The sequence below is a fragment of the Staurois parvus genome, unplaced genomic scaffold, assembly GCF_062004578.1.
Source record: "Staurois parvus isolate SC_StPar_1 unplaced genomic scaffold, SC_StPar_1.0 ptg000299l, whole genome shotgun sequence".
NCBI classification, from domain to species: Eukaryota; Metazoa; Chordata; class Amphibia; order Anura; family Ranidae; genus Staurois; species Staurois parvus.
In genome coordinates, this window is record NW_028318095.1 from 3,967,586 (window position 1) to 3,989,310 (window position 21,725).

The 21,725-nt window shown below is 43.0% G+C and overlaps 1 protein-coding gene and 1 pseudogene across 1 annotated transcript in view; both read right to left on the minus strand.

Annotated features, from left to right (window-relative positions):
* ROBO1 (roundabout guidance receptor 1) overlaps positions 1-21,725 on the minus strand; it is a 1,375,987-nt gene that overhangs the window by 1,256,479 nt on the left and 97,783 nt on the right. The window lies entirely within an intron of this gene.
* On the minus strand, positions 20,268-20,384 carry LOC149457874 (5S ribosomal RNA; annotated as a pseudogene).

Below are 21,725 nucleotides of genomic sequence, written 5' to 3' on the forward strand. Positions count from 1 at the left end.
CTGGCTGATTACCTAATAGAAGCCGCTGAAATAAAGCCTTTTGAAAGGAGATGAAGATTATTGTGGAACCTCAGAGACTGCAAGGAAAGTACAGAAAGTGTGTGCATTATCCTGAAATTTTCTCTTGCAGTCTTGCATAGTGATATATAAATGCTGAGAAATCTAGCACAGAGTTTTACTTTGCAAAGCAGATATTTGCAATCTGTTATGAAGACAGCTAACTAGGGTTATCCTGAAATGTAGAATTCCTAACTCTCTGACCTGTCTGTAAGGTTTGTAAATGGGCAGGATTCTTGGAGGAATCTCACTTTGATTTGGGAAGAATGGAAGGCACAAGCTGCCCCATAATGTACTGCCCCATACAGTAGGTACTATAAGGTATTAATCTAATAAGGAATTATAGTACTTTCTCATTGGATATATTGCCAGCAGAATGCATCTCAACAATCTCATGCATGCTAAACTAGATAACATTTAGATGTCCTTTTGTATCCTGCACATTCACAGACAGAAATGAGTTAGCTTAACTAGTTCTTGACCGGGCTATAGCCAAAAGACGGCAACATCTATAGATGTCCTCCTAGAACCACGCCTCCTGTGTGCCCTCTTGGGCGTGAATCTGCCATGCTGTGTGATCACTGTGCCCTTTGGTCACAGATTGCGGTAAAGGACCAATCACAGTGATCCTTTACCATGTGATCAGCTGTGATTGTAAATAGACATGCTGGTTATTGGCAGTCCTTTTGGTCATGCTGTAACCTGCGATTGTGACAGGGGACATTTACACTGATAATCAGGACACTGATCATCAGTGTCCTGATTATCATTGCAGCACAATCAGTGCCCATCATTGCTGCCTGTCAGTGCCCATCAGTGTTGCTGTCAGTGCCCATCAGTGTTGGCTGTCAGTGCCCATCAGTGTTGCCTGTCAGTGCCCATCAGTATTGCCTGTCAGTGCCTCCTCATCAGTGCCACCTATTAGTGCCCATCAGAGTTGCCTATCAGTGCCCATCAGTGCTGCCTATCAGTGCAGCCTCAGCAGTGGCACCTCATCTGTACCCATCAGTGCCATCTATCAATGCCCATAAGCGCAGCCTATGAGTGCCCATCAGTGCAGTCTTATCAATGCACATCAGTGAAGGAGAAAAATTACTTATTTGTATCAAATTTATTTTTTTTTAATTTTCAGTATTTTTTTTTTTAGCAAAAAAACCCCAGTTGTGATCAAATACCACCAAAAGAAAGCTATTTTTGTGAAAAAATGATACATTTTTCATAGGTGTACAACATTGCATATCTGCAATTGTAATTTAAAGTGCTACAGCACCGAAAGTTGAAAATTGGCCTGGGCAGGAAGGGGGTGAAAGTGCCTGGTATTGAAGTAGTTAAATTGCAGTTTGCAGCCTTGCTGTAAACCATCCACAAATAGTCATTCAGACCCCTTTTTAGTTTATAAAGCCATTCGCTTTCAATAGGCCATATTCACTGAAAAATTAGGTTAGGACAAACAAATTTGTTCATCTTTAGTTTTATGCAATCTTTAACTAGACAAGTTTCCTAGAACTTTTCATCAAGCGCTTTTGGACTGTCTGCCCTACCAGTTTTACCTCACCCTTGTAAAGGCAAGGTGCCCTCTCCTTGAAGAAAAAAATTGCCACCATATGCATCATTATATCAAATTATTACATTTTACTACAATGTCATTAGCATTTCACTACTGGTTATTAAATATTTACAGTGCAGGTTACTATTAAAGGACAACGAGAACTGCATGTGCCATAGAGTAAATTGGTATTTTGCAGTAAGTTTGGTGAATATTAAAATGTGGACCTTTCCAAAGACAAAACACAAAAAAAATCTGTTTTTAAAAATGTCCCTAGAAGGTCTAGAACTGTGTGAGGGAACTCCAGGGAGTCAATGAAATCACTAACTATAACCCCATTTGGCATAATCCCGCCTATGATGAGTTAGAGGACCTGATTGGCAGGGTTGTGGAAGCACTGGGGAATTTCCCAGCTAAGGCAAGTTTTTCATAATAAATCTCTTCTATCCTTTTCTGACCTGCAGGCCATCTTCCACCTTCCTTCCACATTGAAGTTATCCTATCTCCATCTCCAACTCCAACTTCACCTACACCTATCTTTCTCTATGTCCAATCAGTGCAGGACACAAAGGGGTTTATCTCCAGTTGCTATGACATGCTACTCTTCCCATACCTAGAAAGCCACCCTTGAAAAACAAAAGAATAGTCGGAACTGGATATAGGTCCATTGGATGAGGAACTGTGGGACAATGCTGTGGAGTCAGTCCTGCACAGCTCCCTCAATACCAGGCAGAGCCTCTCACAGCTGTATATTATTTTCAGCACCCATTACACACCTTTGAAACTCCACTGCAGATGTTAGGTATCCTGCAGTCCCTCCTCTGTGCTAAGTGCGAAACTGCACAGGGTGACCTTATTAACTTCTTATGGTGCAGCCCAAAGCTCCATCATTACTGGGCAAAAGTTGTTATGACTAGTATTGCTGTTTTCCATATTACTGTCCCTGTTGAACCTACCCGGTGTATTTTGGGTATACTAGATGATCTCCCACTAACTGATTTTCAGTAAGCTGCTGTTAACAGAGCTTTGTTTCAAGCTTGATGCCTTATCCTCCAACAGTGGAAATGTGAGAAAGCTCCCTCTCATAAAGAATGGGTTGTACATGTGGGTGACACACTTAGGATAGAAACATTCATCTTTTAACATAGGGGCTGCCCAAAAAAATCAATAAATTATGGGAGAACTGGTTGGCCTTCCCAGGCCTTGCACCTACTGACCTGATGCTTCATAGACTTTTGATTTGAGCTTACTACCCATATAGAAAGGGAAAGATCAGAATCTACTCTAGGAGTGACTATAGCATTGAATATACGGTGCTTTCACCCAGCTCCTGCCACATTGTTCTCATCTTGACCACTCTATTTGATTGTAGTGCTGGAGGGGAGCGTTGTTTTCTGGTTATGCTATGTATGTTGTGCTGTAGTGGTACCTTTGAATACCACTATTGTCATGTGCAAAGGTTGTACACATTTTGTTTATTGGCTGTATCTCTATAAACTTTGTTTTTTTATATAAAAAAAGTCCCTGCAAAGCTGGGACATTGAGCAAGTGTCCCGCTGCAGGTAATCTGTGAATTGCAGTGTGGTAGACTACATATTATTTTGCACCTTCCTTTGCCAACTTTTTTTTATGTGTCATCAACAACTTCAGTTGCTGGGGTTTTTTTTTTTATATGTTATGTTTATTTTTTACCTTCAGCTAGATTACAAAATGCACTAAATATAGGGTAGGGGCTTAATGTTTTAGATTTAATGAGTTTAGATTTTATTTTTTGGGGAGGTATATTTTAGTTTAATATAATTTTGCTATAATCTTATCTTTTTATTTTGAGGTCAGCAGCATGAGTTTGTGACTGACACAGGCAAATCACTAAATTATTACGTATACCACATCTCTATTCTCTGTATTGTTATGGCTGATAACAAAGTTAGGCAATCCCCTGTATTTATAACTTCAGACCACCATAAGAGGCAGAGTCAGAGCACATGGGAGAGTAGTTAAGCAGCGGGATGAGGGATATGATATGAAAGCACCAGGAGTGGGGGGAGGGGGGTTAACTTACATCAGGTATGGAGGAGTAATTGGCTGCAAGGTTACTGAAGTTTACTGGCAAGTGGACTTGAGTGATGTGGAGGTTAAGGGATCATGAGATGGAGCACTGCACTTGGATTTTAGATATTGTCTGGGAGGAAAGTGAAGAAAAGGCAAAGCAGCAGTGAAGTCCAGATTCATCTAGATCAGGGGCAGAGGTAGCTTACAGATGAGTAGAGGGTGGTGCAATTCTAGTACCTTGGATGGCAATGCTCCTTAACGACCAATTGGGTAAATTTGGTAGTCGCCCGGTAGGATGCAGGTTGGAGCACACTGCTGGAGCTCATGATGTGGCTCATTTTCCTTGATCTAAGTGATGATGGTGACAGCACAATAACTTCTACCCTTCCCTCCTAAAGCTGCCTCATCCAATGAATCCTCAGAACCATCAACACCCCCCCCCCCAATGCCAAGGCCCAGATGAAACATTTCCCCACTGTTTTGCAGCTAGTATGTCTGGGGGACAGAAGCCACACCTGACCAGAGATTCTGGCATCTCTTCCTGGACAGGCCAAGAAATGGGTCTTATGGCAGAGTTATCTGAAACCTTGATCTCTGATTACATTTTACCACTAATTTTCATGGAAAGTAAGATTTGTACTGCAGTCAGGGCTTTTTTCCTCAAAGAACAGATGCAGGTACTCCCAATCCCTTCCGAGTCACCCCTTGTCTCTGCCCACTACCCACCTTCAAGCACCATCCCTTCTTTACACACCCTACCCACCTCCTGCTCCATTTAGAGAATGTAGGACAAAGTATACTTTTGTGTTGCTAAGTAATTGATATGCAATTGAAAAGCAGTAACATTGATCCCCTCCAATCAGTAACAATAGTCCCCCCAGCAACAACAAATCCACCCCAGTAATAATAGACCCCTGCCAGCAACAATAGATTTCCCAGCAGCCAGCATTAATAGACCCTCCAGCAGCAAGCAACAATAAACCCCTCACTCAACAGTAGGTGTCTTAAATCAACAATTGACTCCCCGATCAGCAATATATCCCCACCAGCAATAATAGATCCTCCAGCAACAATAGATCCCCCGGTGGCAATAAACCCCCCAGCAACCAGGAACAATAGACTACCCAACACACCCCACCACCCCTTGACATTACCTACATTAAGTGCTGAAAGTGCCGGAACTGCGTTCCACAGCGTTCTCGCTGAAAAAAAGCCCTGACTATAGTTATTTCTTGCAATACAGACAGATTAATATACACTTCTCATATCTGTACCACTATCTACCACATCTAATACATCAAGAATGATAAATGCACACTTTAAATATAAATGTTTAAAAAGAGATGCCATTTAGAACTTTGCAAAGAAAACCTTCTCAAAATAAATTGCAACATACAGCATGCTCTGGATTAAACTAACTCAGATTCAAAAGCAAATAGCTCCATATCTCTATATTAATGTATAAATAAAGAAAAACTGTACAAATCAGCAACAAATACATATTCAGTTCCCTGATGACTTCTGGAGTACTGAAAGGAATTAGATGTAATAGAATCTAGGAATCATAAACAGACAAGGAGGAATAGAAAAAGACAAACTAAGGGGAAGACATGAGTTCAGGAAAATGGAATGATAAATGCAAAGAAATGACAAGCAGCTCTTTAATTTATAACCATCTAGAGATATGTACATGGAAAGGACAGTTCATTGCAACTGTAGCAAACAAATTTTCCTTGCCTGCACTTACATTCACTTGCTCTTCTCCTGTTCAACTCTCTGCCTATTTATGATGAGCTGCTCAGTAAAACAAATCTGCACTTCTCATGTGCTCTTGTATTTTAAGAGGACTTCCTCTTTAAGAAGATCAGTCACTCAAAAAGAAAATGGTTGCTAAATCCGCCAAGAGTCCCTGTGCACATAGTGCTTGTCCCCATTAAAATCCGAGCAGTAGATGTTAAATAAAATAAATCTTTATTTTCTGTCATTGCTGACTGTAGCCCCACCCCTGAAGTCTAAAAATTATGTTGGGGAGTTACAACAGCACTCTATTCTGCAACTCATCAACTCATCCCTTTTGTTCAGTGCGCAAAGAGTCTAGCGCGGCAGCCTGTTCACAAACAAAATTATCGTTGTGTTTTAAATGATTGCTACTCAAGAATACTGCTTTCATTCACAAAGCTGACAATGGAACACACCAATGACTACACTATTTCAAGACAGCCTAGTGTAGTACCTGGCTTGTCCTGTTGTCAGCTTTTGTATTTGTGAAAGAAAGTACTATTCTCAAGTGGCAATCATTCACAACATAAGTTGACAGTTTACATTCTCTCTGTTCCCCAGAATAACAGGTTGCAGTTCAATACTGACTGTAAACCAAATGTGAAAGATGATGAGCCAGCACAGCAGAATGTTCTGCCTGGCAGTTTGTGAGGGGTTCAGGGACCGTACGGGCTCTGTGAGCACTGCCTGTCACACTCCCCCTCCTCTGAAGGGAACCCTAACTCTTTTGAACTTTGTTGATGGATTGTTAGGTGAGTGGGCAGGGCTAGATATCTGACACCACAGCTCAGCAACACTGGATGGATTTGAATGGGGACAAGTGCTATGTGCACTGGATCCCCTGGGGTGTTTAATAAGCTGTCTTTTTTTCCTGGTGACAGATTTTCTTTAACACTGTAGTTGCCTCTATAACCAGTAACCAGTGTGTTTTGTGACTATATTCATATAAATGTTTATATGAAAAAAAAAAGAAATATATACAGTATATATATATGTATATATATATATATATATATATATATATATATATGTAGGCAGTCCCTGTGTTACAAACATCCAACTTATATATGACTCGTCCTTAAAAACAAAGGCCGTGTGATGTCACACTGGCCCTGGAAGCCGCCTGCTGGCGAAATTGTTGCTCACTGCATGCTGCCACCCACTGCCCGGTGGACCTGGCAGCAATCTCACATCACTGCATGACCATTAAAATCTTCCCTATGCTACCCAAAACTTAAAAATAATGTTTTTGCTGGAGTTACACTTAAAAACGTACCTGTTCCAACTTACATACAAATGCAACTTAAGAAAAAACCTACAGAACCTAGCTTGTTTGTAACCCAAGACTGTCTGTATATACAATACTCATATATACAGATAATTGTCTATCAACAGTACCCTAAGACCCCACATGGTAATCGAATGTACAAGCACCCTCCTCATTAGTCTATCCTGAAGGGAAAGTAATAGTAAGCCAAACCTTGATTGTCTTCCTTAAACAGAGGTTGCCTGACATAACCAATGTTTGTATTTACCCTAAAACCTAGCCATAGACACTGAAGGGTAGGTAGACCTATGTTAGTCTGGCTGAAGAAAGATAAAAGTCCATCTAGTTCAACCATAAACTAGATTATCTTCTAGCTAGTGCTCCCTTAAACACAAGCAGCACATTTGGCAACCATTCATGTACAGGCCTATGGACAGGGGTGGCATAGCCAAACTGCAGACACCTCCAAACCAGCTATTCAGAGGGAAAACAGTAGTCAGCAGACAAAGTTTTCTAACCTGTCTGATTTATTTTACAAATAATTAAAAGTTTGAGACAACTCAATAAACAACCTCTTTCATTAATGTTAGATAGAAAACAACACACGGTTATTATAATAGGAACAGGCTTACTGGGACATTCAAATCTCATGGGTGTCACAGCAAGCAGAAACAAAATAAAAGAGGAGATTGGGAAAGTCTGATCACAGAAGCTCGAAGATAAAGGTTATCCATGATAATTTAAAATTCAAGTGGCAGCAGTAATTGAATGTGTTCTTTAGAAATAGATAAAAAAAATATTGTGACAGTAGAAAAAAAAATATATTCTACCCAAAAATATAAATGAATCCTGTGCTAATGGATTAACATTGACATTTAAATTATGTGCATTTTAATTTTTTTTATAAAGTTGACCATGTTTATACATGCCGATAAATCCAGCTCTAGCTATGAATCCAACTCTATTATTCACGCTGGCATCCTGATTACAAATCGTTAAGGGAGGTATGGCATGATTTAACAAAGCCAAAATGCCAATATCCTGATGCACGTAGAGCATAAACAGTTGCAGTGCACAGCAGTGATGCTGTCTGTTTGCTTTGAAGGGAAACAATTACACTTTGCAGTATAATTCGGATGAGTTCTAGAGGTTACTTACAATAAAACAAAAACTTTGTGACTTTTTCCACAAGAAAATCTACTGGAAGGAACAGATATAAATTATAACCTCTAGTTTTCAAACTGATTATCTTTATAGTATACACCTCTGGATGACAGTGTGATTACATCTGTAGAGCATTTCCTTGTTCACCATAAACCTATCATAACAGACAATCAGAAAACTGTAACATAACCGACAAGCATATTAGATCATGTAGAAGCAGATCCAACCCGGCCAGGAAGATTTACTTTCTTTTTTGAAACAATACAGGCCCAAAAAGTTTCTCTCTACTATGGTTGTAAACCTCAGACATGAAATACGAACAAAGCATATCCCTCTATAGTGTGTATTTGTTTCAATTTAAAACATGATGTGTCCTTTCTGTCTGCTGCTTTGTTTCTCTATCAGCATGAATAACTTTCCTGACACCAAAAGAAAAAAGGTGACAGGAGAGGGAGCTCCAATGGATTGAAAGTCTCACCTCTGTCCCTGTGTGCTGTGTGAAGGGGGAAGTGTCTTTCCCCTCCAATCAGCTCTCAGAGCTCTCCTCACTGAGCTCTGCAGAGAGTAATTTTAGCTCTCCACACCCTGTTTTCTGATCTCTCAGACAAGTTGTATAAATTCAGCACTTTGAATGGATATAGAGAAGAGATGGCGGCAGATAGACAGGTACAACTTATGTAGGAGGATTTGTTTCATCTTTGTGTATCACCTGAGGCCACTCACTTCACTGGGCATATGTAAGGGTTTACCACCATCTAACATCTAATTGATTCTATTAATTTCTATTATATTCCTTACATTTTTATTCTATTTTATTCTATTATTTTATTTTCTATTACTTGTTGGTCTGTTTTACTCTATTCTTTCCTGACACCAAAAGAAAAGAAGGTGACAGGAGAGGGAGCTCCAAGAGATTGACAGCCTCAGCTATGTCCCTGTGTGCTGTGTGAAGGGGGAAGTGTCTCTTCCCTCCAATCAGATCTCCGAGCTCTCCTCACTGAGCTCTGCAGAGTGTAATTTCAGCTCTCCACCCCCTGTTTTCTGAACTCTCAGAAAGTTTTAAAAATTCAGCACTTGGTTCACTGGGTATATGTAAGGGTTTACCACCCCCTGACATCTAATTGATTATATTATTTTCAATTATATTCCTTTAATTTTTATCCTATCTTCTATTCTTTTTTGTTCTTTTTTACTCTATTCTTTCTTATTCTTTTATTTTCTGTTCTATTCTATTATTTTCTATTCTATTCTAATCTATTCTATGTGAATTCATATTCATTCTATTTGAATACATGTGACTACAAATTTAGTTACATAGAAAGCCTAGTTGGGAGGACCTGGGGGCTAGGGAGGGCAAAGGTTAAATCCCCAGATTTAAAATTTCAGATTTCTTGCTGGTTACTTTTTTTGTGGATTTAAATATGTTTTAAAAATGTTAGCACAGGAGTTTTTTGCTTGGAAATATCTATCTTTATATCACAAACCAACCTTTTGGTTTCGAAAAGCTGCTGTTAAAAAAAAATGACAGGATAAGCCATCTGGAAAGTGCAGGACTGCTGATCGGGGGGACCTCCGGTCCTCCTGTAGGGGGCCCAGGAACACAGGGAGCCCAGACAGGGAGGCAGATTGGTGTGGTGTGGCAGTTACAGGAACAATGCCCTGTGTATGTGTGTCTCTCCCTCTAGCAGCCTCTCCAGCCGGGCGCCTCAGTAAAACAGGGTGATGTGTCAGGACTGAGAGAGGGCACCTACCTAGGGCTGCCATAATGCACAGGCACCTCTGGGAACTTCCCAGGGGCCCTAAGTGCATGGGGAGGGAACTTGCAGTTTCCTGCCCGCAGTTCCTTTACTTTCAGTTCAGGTCAGTTCCATTATTGGTTTCTCACATCTCCAGCTGTTTTCTCTCCCTCCATGGCATCTGCCTTCCCACCTCAGCCACTATCCTGTCCTGCTCCCTTTCATCCTCACACAGATCCAACTCTGCATGTCACACTGCCTCTCTCAGATCGTTGTTAACCCTCACTCCCTTCTCCCAGCCTAGCAATCCCGCTAATTCACAACCTCATCCCCCAAACAGCTGCAATTCTGTTCCTGACACTTTCTCAACAAGAGTCCCTCCAGTTCACTCCCCTCCCTACCCGTCTATGTGTTTCTTCTCTGGAGGCCCTTCACCTTCACACAGGTGTGTGTCCCCCTCATACACAAACACTACAAATGGCTAGAGTCACCCTCCCTGCACACTCCCAACATGGTCTCTGTATTATTCAATAGAGATCACTCCCTCTCTCCCAGCCAGCCCATTTCCTATAGCTATACTGTGGTTATTTCTCACCAGCCAGCAGTATTCCCCATGTCCATCCCTGACCATCCCTCTCCAGTCCCCTTGACCCCCATTTATTTGCTTCTCCTCCCCTTTCCCTCATGCCAGCACAAATCCTCCTTCTTTTTTATCTTTATACAAACCAGGATCTCACAGTTTCACTCCAGCTCTCTACTTATCCCTCTTCTAGAACCCATCCCCCCTCTCCTTTGCCCTTTCCCCATGGTTCCCGGCCTCATCCCCCAAATTTTTGCAAAGGTTAAGGAAGAACCCCATGGAGGAGCATCTTAATACTGCTGCTGCTTGTGTGGGCAGGATGTGTACAGCACCAATCCCTGCTGACCCTCCCCTCCTATTCATCCCATGTGATTGGCACAATAAACATCCTGCCTCACAAGCGGCAGCAGTAATAAGATGTTCCACCTCAAGGTTCTTCCTTAGCCCCTGCAAAGAGCCAGAAGAGAGCCGGAATCTCCAGAGGGGAAGGTAGAGGGGGATATGTCATTCCAGTTGTAGATTTAGCCCAGTGATAGCCTGCCAGAATAGGTAGGATCTGTGACAGCTGCTTCCCTGCGTAGCTCTGCTTTAGGAGACAATATCTATTATACATTGCTGCCCCTATACTGTACCCTCCTAACCACTGTACTGTATCCTCCTCCCCCCCATACTGTACCCTCCTAACCACTGTACTGTATCCTCCTCCCCCCCATACTGTACCCTCCTAACCACTGTACTGTATCCTCCTCCCCCCCATACTGTACCCTCCTAACCACTGTACTGTATCCTCCTCCCCCCCGTACTGTGCCCTCCTAACCACTGTACTGTATCCTCCTCCCCCCCGTACTGTACCCTCCTAACCACTGTACTGTATCCTCCTCCCCCCCATACTGTACCCTCCTAACCACTGTACTGTATCATCCTTCCCCCCATACTGTACCCTCCTAACCACTGTACTGTATCATCCTTCCCCCCATACTGTACCCTCCTAACCACTGTACTGTATCCTCCTTTCCCCTCCCTGTACTGTACCTTCCTAACCACTGTACTGTATCCTCCTCCCCCCCGTACTGTACCCTCCTAGCCACTGTACTGTATCCTCCTAACCACTATACTGTATCCTCCTTTTCCCTCCCCGTACTGTACCCTCCTAACCACTGTACTGTATCATCCTTCCCCCCATACTGTACCCTCCTAACCACTATACTGTATCATCCTTTCCCCTCCCCGTACTGTACCCTCCTAGCCACTGTACTGTATCCTCCTCCCCCCATACTGTACCCTCCTAACCACTGTACTGTATCCTTCTCCCCCCCCGTACTGTACCCTCCTAGCCACTGTACTGTATCCTCCTCCCCCCGTACTGTACCCTCCTAACCACTGTACTGTACTCTCCTAGCCACTGTACTGTATGCTCCTCCCCCCCGTACTGTACCCTCCTAATGACTGTACTGTATCCTCCTCCCCCCGTACTGTACCCTCCTAACCACTGTACTGTATCCTCCTTCCACCCCCTACTGTACCCTCCTAACCACTGTACTGTATCCTCCTTCCCCCCCCGTACTGTACCCTCCTAACCACTGTACTGTATGCTCCTTCCCCCTTGTACTGTACCTTCCTAACCACTGTACTGTATCCTCCTTCCCCCCCGTACTGTACCCTCCTAACCACTGTAGTGTATGCTCCTTCCCCCTTGTACTGTACCTTCCTAACCACTGTACTGTATCCTCCTTCCCCCCCCCGTACTGTACCCTCCTAACCACTGTACTGTATCCTCCTTCCCCCCGTACTGTACCCTCCTAACCACTGTACTGTATCCTCCTTCCCCCTGTACTGTACCTTCCTAACTGCTGTACTGTCTCCCCCCCCCCCCATACTGTACCCTCCTAACCACTGTACTGTATCCTCCTTTTCCCCATCCTGTATCCTCCTAACCACTGTACTGTATGCTCCTTCCCCCCATACCGTACCCTCCTAACCACTGTACTGTATCCTCCTTCCCCCCGTACTGTACCTTCCTAACCACTGTACTGTATCCTCCCCCCCCGTACTGTACCCTCCTAACCACTGTACTGTATCCTCCCCCCCCGTACTGTACCCTCCTAACCACTGTACTGTATCCTCCTTCCCCCCCCGTACTGTACCCTCCTAACCACTGTACTGTATCCTCCTTCCCCCCTGTACTGTACCCTCCTAACCACTGTACTGTATCCTCCTTCCCCCCCGTACTGTACCCTCCTAACCACTGCACTAAATCCTCCTTCCCCCTGTACTGTAGCCTCCTAACCACTGTACTGTATCCTCCTTCCCCCCTGTACTGTACCCTCCTAACTGCTGCACTGTCTCCTCCTTCCCCCCATACTGTACCCTCCTAACCACTGTACTGTCTCCTCCCCCCCATACTGTAGCCTCCTAACGCTGTACTATATCCTCCTGCTCCCATACTGTACCCTCCTGATCTCCCCGTAATTGTTATGTTATGTTGTGCTTGTTTCCATTAATAATGAGTTTTGTGTAGTTTTAGTGAAAATATTGTTTTGATATTTTTTTTGAGAGGGGCCCTGCCATGTAGGCTGTACAGTGCCCCGTGATTTCTAACAGCAGCCCTGGGAGAGTGTATTGTTTTTAATGTTTTTAGTGAATATCTTTTGACAGAGTTTTGCTCATAGGCTAGCACTGATATAATTTTAAAATGATACTTAATCCTAATCCTGTCAAAATATAGGTGATTAGAGTTATCAAGAAAGTGTTATCAGTTACAATCAGTTTTATATAGTTATTCATTGTGAAATAGCTTCTATGGCTCTCACATGCATTTCATTTTATCCATCCAGTGGACTTTTGATTAATATTCATTTATCCATTGAAAGTTTTCAGCTACTTACTCACCCATGAAAGAAACCAATTTTTTATTCTTATAACTGATTGAGCATTGGCAGTGTGTGCATATCTTCTAGTTAGCATACCACAAAAAAAAAGATTCAGACTGGTTAATTAATGCTGCAGAGAACTGATTAACATTCATTGTGGGTAAAAATACAATATAATTAAATGGCCTTAATTTTTTGATATGGAGAATCAGTTTCTATAATTTCCATAATATCAGTCTATTCAAACATCCAGACTTACTTGGACGAGAAAGAAAACGTACGTACTACCTTAATTATTATAAGATATTATTTATTAAAGCATCCGAATGACAGATTGTTCTTCTTGCCCATAGCAATTAAACAGATTCATTCATTTTTCTACACTACAGGTTGATTAGTTGCTATTGGCAACAAGAACAGCTTGTCCTTTAAACACTTTGAAAAATAGGGTCCATGGATAGCAAAATAAAAAAAATACAGCATTCCTTGATGGGGGTTCAAGCTAACAATTACTGCTTGTAAGTGTATATTAATTAAGATACAAAAGTACTTTATAAAATATTTTCTCTTTTATATAGAGAAAGGAATGGATATAATACACAGGGATATAATACACAGGGTGTCTTTTATATATGCAGACATCAACTGACTTTGAAAATATAGCATATGAATAGCATACTGTAAGTATAGCTAGCTAGAATAGCTAACCAACTATACATACACTGCATATTCAGCCTCTAAGCAGTGTGCACTTATCAACAGTGAGTTCCATGTCCAGCTCTGTCTACTCTGTCTGCCCTGTCATTAACCTTTGTATGCTAGCTATTTAGCTATTTTATGCAGTCCTCTAAAGTACACCTGAACCGAAAGATGAGGACTTGTACCTAAGTAGTGCCTTGAAAATGTAACTTTTTTTTACCTGTCTTGAATTTGACACGAGTGCATGTTTTGACACACGAATGTACTTAAAGTGAGACTAAAGGCTTAAATGTTTTTAAAATAACAAACATGTTATACTTCCCTGCTCTGGGCAAGGGTTTTTCACAAAACAGTCTCAGTCCTCCTCTTCTCAGGTCCCCCACTGGCACTCTTGGCTTCTCCCCCTGCCAAGTGCCCCCATAGCAAGCCACTTGCTATGGGGGCAGTTGTGTTTGCTTGCTCCCAAGCTCCACTCTGTGTGTCCATAAGACACTCAGAACGGGGCTTGGCCCTGCCCCCACTCCTAACTCATTGGCTGTGATTGACAGTAGCAGGAGCCAATGGCTCCCGCTGCTGTCTCTGAGCCAAAGACAAGGCAGAGAGCAGGGACACCATTCTGCACATCAATGGATCGGGATCAGGCTCGGATAAGTATGAGGGGGGCCGAGAGGGGAGTTGCATACTGAAGGGTTTTGTTTACCTTTATACATAGAATGCATTAAGGTAAAAATCTTTCAGACTTTAAAACTACTTTAGGGACTCCTGTAGCCTAGTATTTGTATAATTATGCTGTGTGGTCCTCTATAAACAAATGCCTCTGAATGCTAGTCTCACAAGATTTGGAGTCAGATTTGGTGATGTTACTACTAGTGATGACCCAAACATACCTGGGTTCAATCCAAGGCAGGTTTGGTGAGCATGACTAAAGTTCAGGTGCTGATTCCCAAACCAATTGAAATAAATGGTAAAAAACAGTAATGGCCATTTTTTTAGGTTAATCATCATGGGGGGGGGGGGTGGAATGGACACTCCCCTGGAAGACATGTGATAGAGCTTCTTTTTTTATTCTATTTGGCAGGAGCCAGCAAACAAAACAATAAAAATGCTAATTACATGCCTCAGGGAAACGTGAACTCCTGGGCACTTTTTTCTGTTTGTAAAGTGACCATAGAGACCCTTCATCTGTACCAGACCCTTATCCTAGATGATGATCTGATATAGATGTAAATGGGGAATCCCCCACAGAAAAAAACAACATGGGATACCCCCAATTCAAAATTCCAAGGGGGATCCCAGGAAAAAAATGGCATGAGGTTCCCCTAAATTCTGGCCTTTATCACTTGCTAACCGCGCTATAGCCAAATGACAGCTACAGCACGTTGTCCAGTTCTGGTAGGGCGTCATGTAATGTCCTCCCAGAACATGCCCTCCCGCATGCCCCCATTGGCACCCAGGCAGCGACGTGCACCCAGCGATCACCGTGATCTCTGTGTCCTACGGACACAGGTGATCACGCAATGAGGCAAAAGGCCAATCACAGCGGCCTTTTATCACGTGGGCAGCTGTGTCCAATGACACAGCAGATCACCAAGTAAATACAGTTGCTGGTTATCGGCAGCACTTTCCTCACACTGTCACAGCGTTAGGAATGTACTGCTGATAACCGACAACTGTCACAGAGCAGATCGGCATTGATCATCAGCGCACTGACCATCAGTGCCCTGCAGTGCCACCCACCAGTGCCCAGCAGTGCCACCCATCAGTGATGCCCATCAGTTGTGCCCAGCAGTGCCATCAGTCACTGCTATCAGTCATTACCGTAAGTCAGAGCATCCTGCCAGTGTCAGCCATCAGTGCCACCTATCAGTGCCACCTATCAGTGACCATCATTGCTGCATATCAGTGCAGCCTCATCAGTGCCTCCTCATCAATGCCCACCAGTGCAGCCCCATCAGTGCCACCTTATCAGTGCAGCCTATCAGTGCCACCTCATCAGTGCCCACCAGAGCTGCCTATCAGTGCTGCCTCATCAATGCATATCAGTTAAGGAGAAAAATTACCTGTTTGCAAAATTTTAAAATAGAAACAAAAAAAACTTTATTTTTTCAAATGTTTTGCACTCTTTTGTTTATAGTGCATAAAACACCCAGTGGCAATTAAATACCACCAAAAGAAAGCTCTATTTATGTGAAAAAAATTATAAAAATCTCAGGGTGGCACAGTGGCTTAGTGTTTAGCACGTCTGTCTTCCAGTAAATGGGTCATGGGTTTGATTCCTGACCATGGTGCCTCCTGAATGGAGTTTGCATGTTCTCACTGTGCTTGCGCGGGTTTCCTCTGGGTGCTCTGGTTTCATCCCACACTCCAAAGACATGCTGGTAGGTTAATCAGATCCTGTCTAAATTGGCCCTAATATGTGTATGTATGAATGTGAGTTAGGGACCTTAGATTGTACACCCCTTGAGGGTTAGGGACTGATGTGACTGTTCAATATATATATATCTATCTGTGTAAATTGACAGCACTGTATAAGTACCTGAAAAAAATAAATATGGGTACAGTGTTGCATAACTGCTCAATTGTCATGCAACAGTGCTGAAAGCTGAAAATTGGCCTGGGCACAAAAGGGGTAGATGTGCCCTATAAGCAAGTGGTTAAGGGGGAAGTCTTTGAAATTTGAAAAAAGAATGAGGTCACCCCCCCTTCACCAGCAAAGTACCTTGTCCCTATGTTGATAGCAAGGGACCAAGGACCTTGACAACTGGAAGTCTACAATCATTGCATTCATGCTCATTATTGTATTGTACATGTAATTGTTAATTCTTATATTGAGCATGTTTGGTATTTAGAACAGGGCACCTAATTCTAGCCCTGACAGTTTATTGGAGTAATTAAGAGCGTTCTCTTTTATTTCTACTGTTTTAATCTATTTTAAATGTGAAAATTAACATTTACATATATATAAAATTTATAAGTTATATATATGTGTGTTGTCTCCTATGTTGGGCCATTAAAGTCTGGAATCTTGTATGTTGGACTTGAATTGTTTAGTCCACTTTCTTTTTCTAAAGTTTTCATATGTGGCAGATGAAAAGTCAACATATTTTTGTTCATACATAATACACCATCTATGCTATAGAACAGCAGACACCAACCAAACACCAACATTTGTGCAGAATTATCTTTTAAAGAAGAATAAGTGCCACTGCATTATATTGTGCTGTAATTATGTCAGGTCTCTAAAATATAGTATACAAAGTATGAGTGAAGATATACTGTACCTACAATAGTCATATTATCTTTTCCCATAGCTACTGTACATGTGGCTACCCTACAAGAGGACTGCTTTGCCCAGCATAGTGAATCTTCAATCCTACAGAGGGTTCCTTGTGTATAAAATGACACTTTCCCCATCACCCATAAGCTTGTCATAATGACAAAACTACTAACTTTCTATAGTAGATTGAGTATGCCAGTTTAGCTATATGTAATAGCTTGCTGTATCCTGCAAAACCTCACTGAATTGATGTTTGAAACTGAACACAATGGAGGAGATTTACTAAAACCGAAGCACACAGAATCTGGAGCAGTTGTGCATAGTAATCAATTTCTAGGTTTTATTGTTAAAGCTTTAAGTGGTTGTAAAGGCTCAAGGTTTTTTACCTTCAAGCATTCTATGCATGAAGGTAAAAAATCTGTCCCCAACCCCCACTAATACTCACCCTCTCGTTTCAGCTATGTGCATTGGAGTCTTGGCTATCCCGGGACTCCCTGTCCTCATTGGCTGAGACCAATGGCTCCCACTGCTGTCATTCACAGTCAGTGAGCCAATAAGAAGAGAGAGGAGGCAGGGCTGAGCAGTAGATTTATGTGTGAATGGACCCACGGAGCAGCGGCTGGGAAGTGGGGATGCTTGGGTGCCCCCATAGCAAGCTGCTTGCTGTGGGGGCACCCGACAGGAGGGAGAGGCCAGGAGCACCGGTGGGGGACCCAAGAAGAGGAGGATCTGGGCTGCTCTGTGCAAAACAAGTGCACACAAGTAAGTATAGACTGTATTTGTCTTTTTGATTGAAGCTTTTATAATCATGTAAATTGAACAAGCTGAAGTTAGAAGCTGATTGGTCACTATGTACCAGAGCCAGATCTAGCTTGTTCGATTTGGAGGTGCAGTAAAAGATGTCGGTGGACAGAGGATCAGAAGTCAGGGGGGCAGAGGACAGGGGTCACTGCTGGCAGGGCAGAGGACAGGGGTCACTGCTGACAGGGCAGAGGACAGGGGTCACTGCTGACAGGGCAGAGGACAGGGGTCACTGCTGACAGGGCAGGGGACAGGGGTCACTGCTGACAGGGCAGGGGACAGGGGTCACTGCTGACAGGGCAGGGGACAGGGGTCACTGCTGGCAGGGCAGGAGACAGGGGTCACTGCTGGCAGGGCAGGGGACAGGGGTCACTGCTGGCAGGGCAGGGGACAGGGGTCACTGCTGGCAGGGCAGAGGACAGGGGTCACTGCTGGCAGGGCAGAGAACAGGGGTCACTGCTGGCAGGGTAGAGGACAAGGGTCACTGCTGGCAGGGCAGAGGACAAGCGTCACTGCTGGCAGGGCAGAGGACAAGGGTCACTGCTGGCAGGGCAGAGGGCACGGGTCACTGCTGGCAGGGCAGAGGGCAGGGGTCACTGCTGGCAGGGCAGAAGACAAGGGTCACTGCTGACAGGGCAGAGGGCAAGGATCAGTGCTGGTAGGGCAGAGGACAGGGGTCACTGCTGGCAGGTCAGAGGACAGGGGTCACTGCTGGCAGGGCAGAGGACAGGGGTCACTGCTGGCAGGGCAGAGGACAGGGGTCACTGCTGGCAGGGCAGAGGACAGGGGCACAGCTCCTCCTACCATCCCTGCACTGTACACAGCCTGGGCACAGGCAGCAGAACTCCCCACACAGCCCATAACTGAGATCACTATAGTGTCAGGGAAGGAAAGTACAGTATAGTGTCAAACTAGGACTGGAAAGTATCAGATTAGGGCAGCATAGTGGCTTTGGGTGGCAAAACTAAAATCTGGGGGGGCATAGCCCACCCCAGGACCCCCCTAGATCCGGCCATGCTATGTACTGTGAAATAGGTATGCTAATTTGGTTGGTTTACAATAATCCCAAATGACAATAACATATAAGTGCTAACAATCATAAACTATATATGCTCAACACATAATGAATTAACTTGTGGACACATTAGAAGTGAAAAAACATAAAAACACAATTTGTGTGCAAATATTACTGACAATGTCCCCAAAATAAAGTGCTATATAACACTGAATATAAAGAGTGGCACTCAGCAAGCACTCTCACTGAAACTGTAGGATCTCTAAATTAAAAGAGATCTAAGAACACCTACCTGACACAGCCTTGACAGCCTGTAGTATCGAGAAACACCTGCTTGAGCTTAAAAATGTAATGAAAAAGGAACACAAAGGCACATTCCATAGTGTAGTAATTTTAAATAAAAAGTGAGGTTTTAATAAAAAGCCATCCACATGTACATAAAAACACAGAAAAGTCAGCAGAAGAAAATCCAAGATGGCCACCGCATTACTTCTGACGGATGTGACATCACTGACTCTGCCCAACATATTTTGTCCAACAACAGACATCATCAGGGATTGCAGGGGATTGGTTACTATGCACAGCTGCACTAGTTTTTTTGTGCTCCAGTTTTAGTTGGGGTTGAAAATCCCAACAAGAGCCTATGAATCAAAATGCCAGAAAGGAATGGGTATTTCTGGGTTTATATGACAACCTTATTTAGGTAATATCAAGGAAGCAAAACATTCTCAGGAGTAATGTGTATTATACACCTGCGCTTAGGACTAAGCTTATTAAATACACCTTTGTGCAAAAATCACCAGCTGCAGTTCTATTAAGGTGATGTACCTTTAAATTAAAAGTATAGCTATAGGCACTGCCTGGTGTGTGATATGTTAAATTAATTCAGATAGTGATCTAAACTTAATGATTTGATTTAAGTATTGACATGTTTTGATGATCAAAACATGTCAATACTTGTCATCAAAACATGTCAATACTTAAATCAAATCATAACAATGAGTCCATAAATCTTGTGCTTCTTCATTCATTCAAAATGTGCCAATCAACTGTGCAGTCTCATAAAGCTGCTCCGTTAATGGCTGTGCAAATTGTGTGCCCACTAACTCAACAGAAAATGTGGACTCTTAAATATCATCAGCGCTGCATAGCACTGTTGGTTAGTCTGGGACTTGTGGTCCTCCTAGGTATTTGTTCCATTTCCCACTCCAGTGACCACACCAATGTTAATGAGTCTCAAGTAGTAAGAATATTAAAGATATTGGAAACCCCAAAAGTGTAATTCCATTTTATTAGAATATTATTAGTAAAAAGAATAGCACTTACATATGTATTAGATTTCAAGGCAAATCGCCAAAACGGAAGTACTGCACTGCTGTGCGTCAAACTGACCAGAAATAATGTCACCCACAGCTGTCACCTTAAGCCTACAGCACCTGGTATTCCCAGGTGGTTTGCCATTCAAGTACTAACCAGGCCCGACCCTGCTTAGCCTCCGAGATTAGATGAGGTCGGGTGCATTCAGGGTGACAGCTACAGATGACGTCATTTCTGCCTGTTTGGAATTTTTCTACTTCACAAACTGGCAAAATACATGATTTCTTTTTTTTTTGATTGGGGGGGGGGGATCATTCTTTTAACCCTTTCACTGTCAGGGCCTCCACTTTTAAACTCAGGTGGCCCTACTATTTTTGCAATTTTTCCATTGCTTTTTCATTTTTCCATTACAGCTTTCAGAGTTTTCAGAGTTTTCAGCTTTCCTGCTAAATCCCTACTAAATAAAAAAGCTTAACTTGTGCTGAGTTGATAAATAACAAATGTTTGTAAACTTTAAATTGTGTCTTTTTGTAAAATGGTGAAAATCAAACGTATGTAAAACTGTAAATGACCAAATTTCTCTAAAAAAAAAAAGGTTTATTTTTCACTTACAGCTTTCAGAGTTTATAAAAGACCCTCTAAACCATATATTTTCTGAAAGCATAGGACCAGTAGACTACAAAGAAAGTACTGCTGATTTTTAAGGCCTCACTATATTTGGGCAAATCTATTTTCACAAAAAAACACTAAAATGCTTATTTGCACATAAAAACACATCATAATTTAATTGCCAAATTCCTGCTAAGGCCTCGTTCACATGGAGTGTATTAAAGTGCATGCCTTTGTAGTGTCACATTGAGGGCCGTGTTTACCTGCATGGGGTTGCACAGGTATTCTGTGCATCCCTGTTTAGGCAATCCTATTCATGTCAGTTGGGACACAGAGGCTGCAAGGACAGATCTGACATCTGTGTGGGTGTAGGTGGATGGACCCAAACACAGATGAAGACCCAATTGACATGAATGGGACTGCCTGCACAGGAATGCATGGAACACCTGTGCGTTCCCGTGCAGTCGCTGTGTCCCAATTGACATCAGTGGGACTGCCTGCATTGAGATGCATGCAGCACCTGTGCATATCTGTGCAGCTAAACACGGCCTCCCTGACTATGTGTCAATGATGAATAACCAGAGTGATCACTACTGATCACTTTGTTCATTCAGGAAAGAGAAGGATTTGGTAAACACAGGTTTACCAGCCTTTCCCGCTCTCCATCCTGACAGTCATGGTCTCCTGAGCAGCAGCTGCAGCTGTTGGGAGGGGTTGGAGGGAATGCGCTGCAGCGCTGCATGGGGGGCAACAGGAGATCATGGAGGAGGGCACCAAAGAGGCTGTACAATTGCTGGCGAGAGTGGCAGAGTAGGGAAGCCAGTAATTGCATAGTCTTGGATATTGATGCTATAGGGGGCAGGGGAAGTAATCAGCCAGTGGTGAGGAGGAAATCGGTGCAAGGGGGACGCTAGATGGGTACTGGGACCACAGCGGCAGGGAGGCTCTGTAATGGG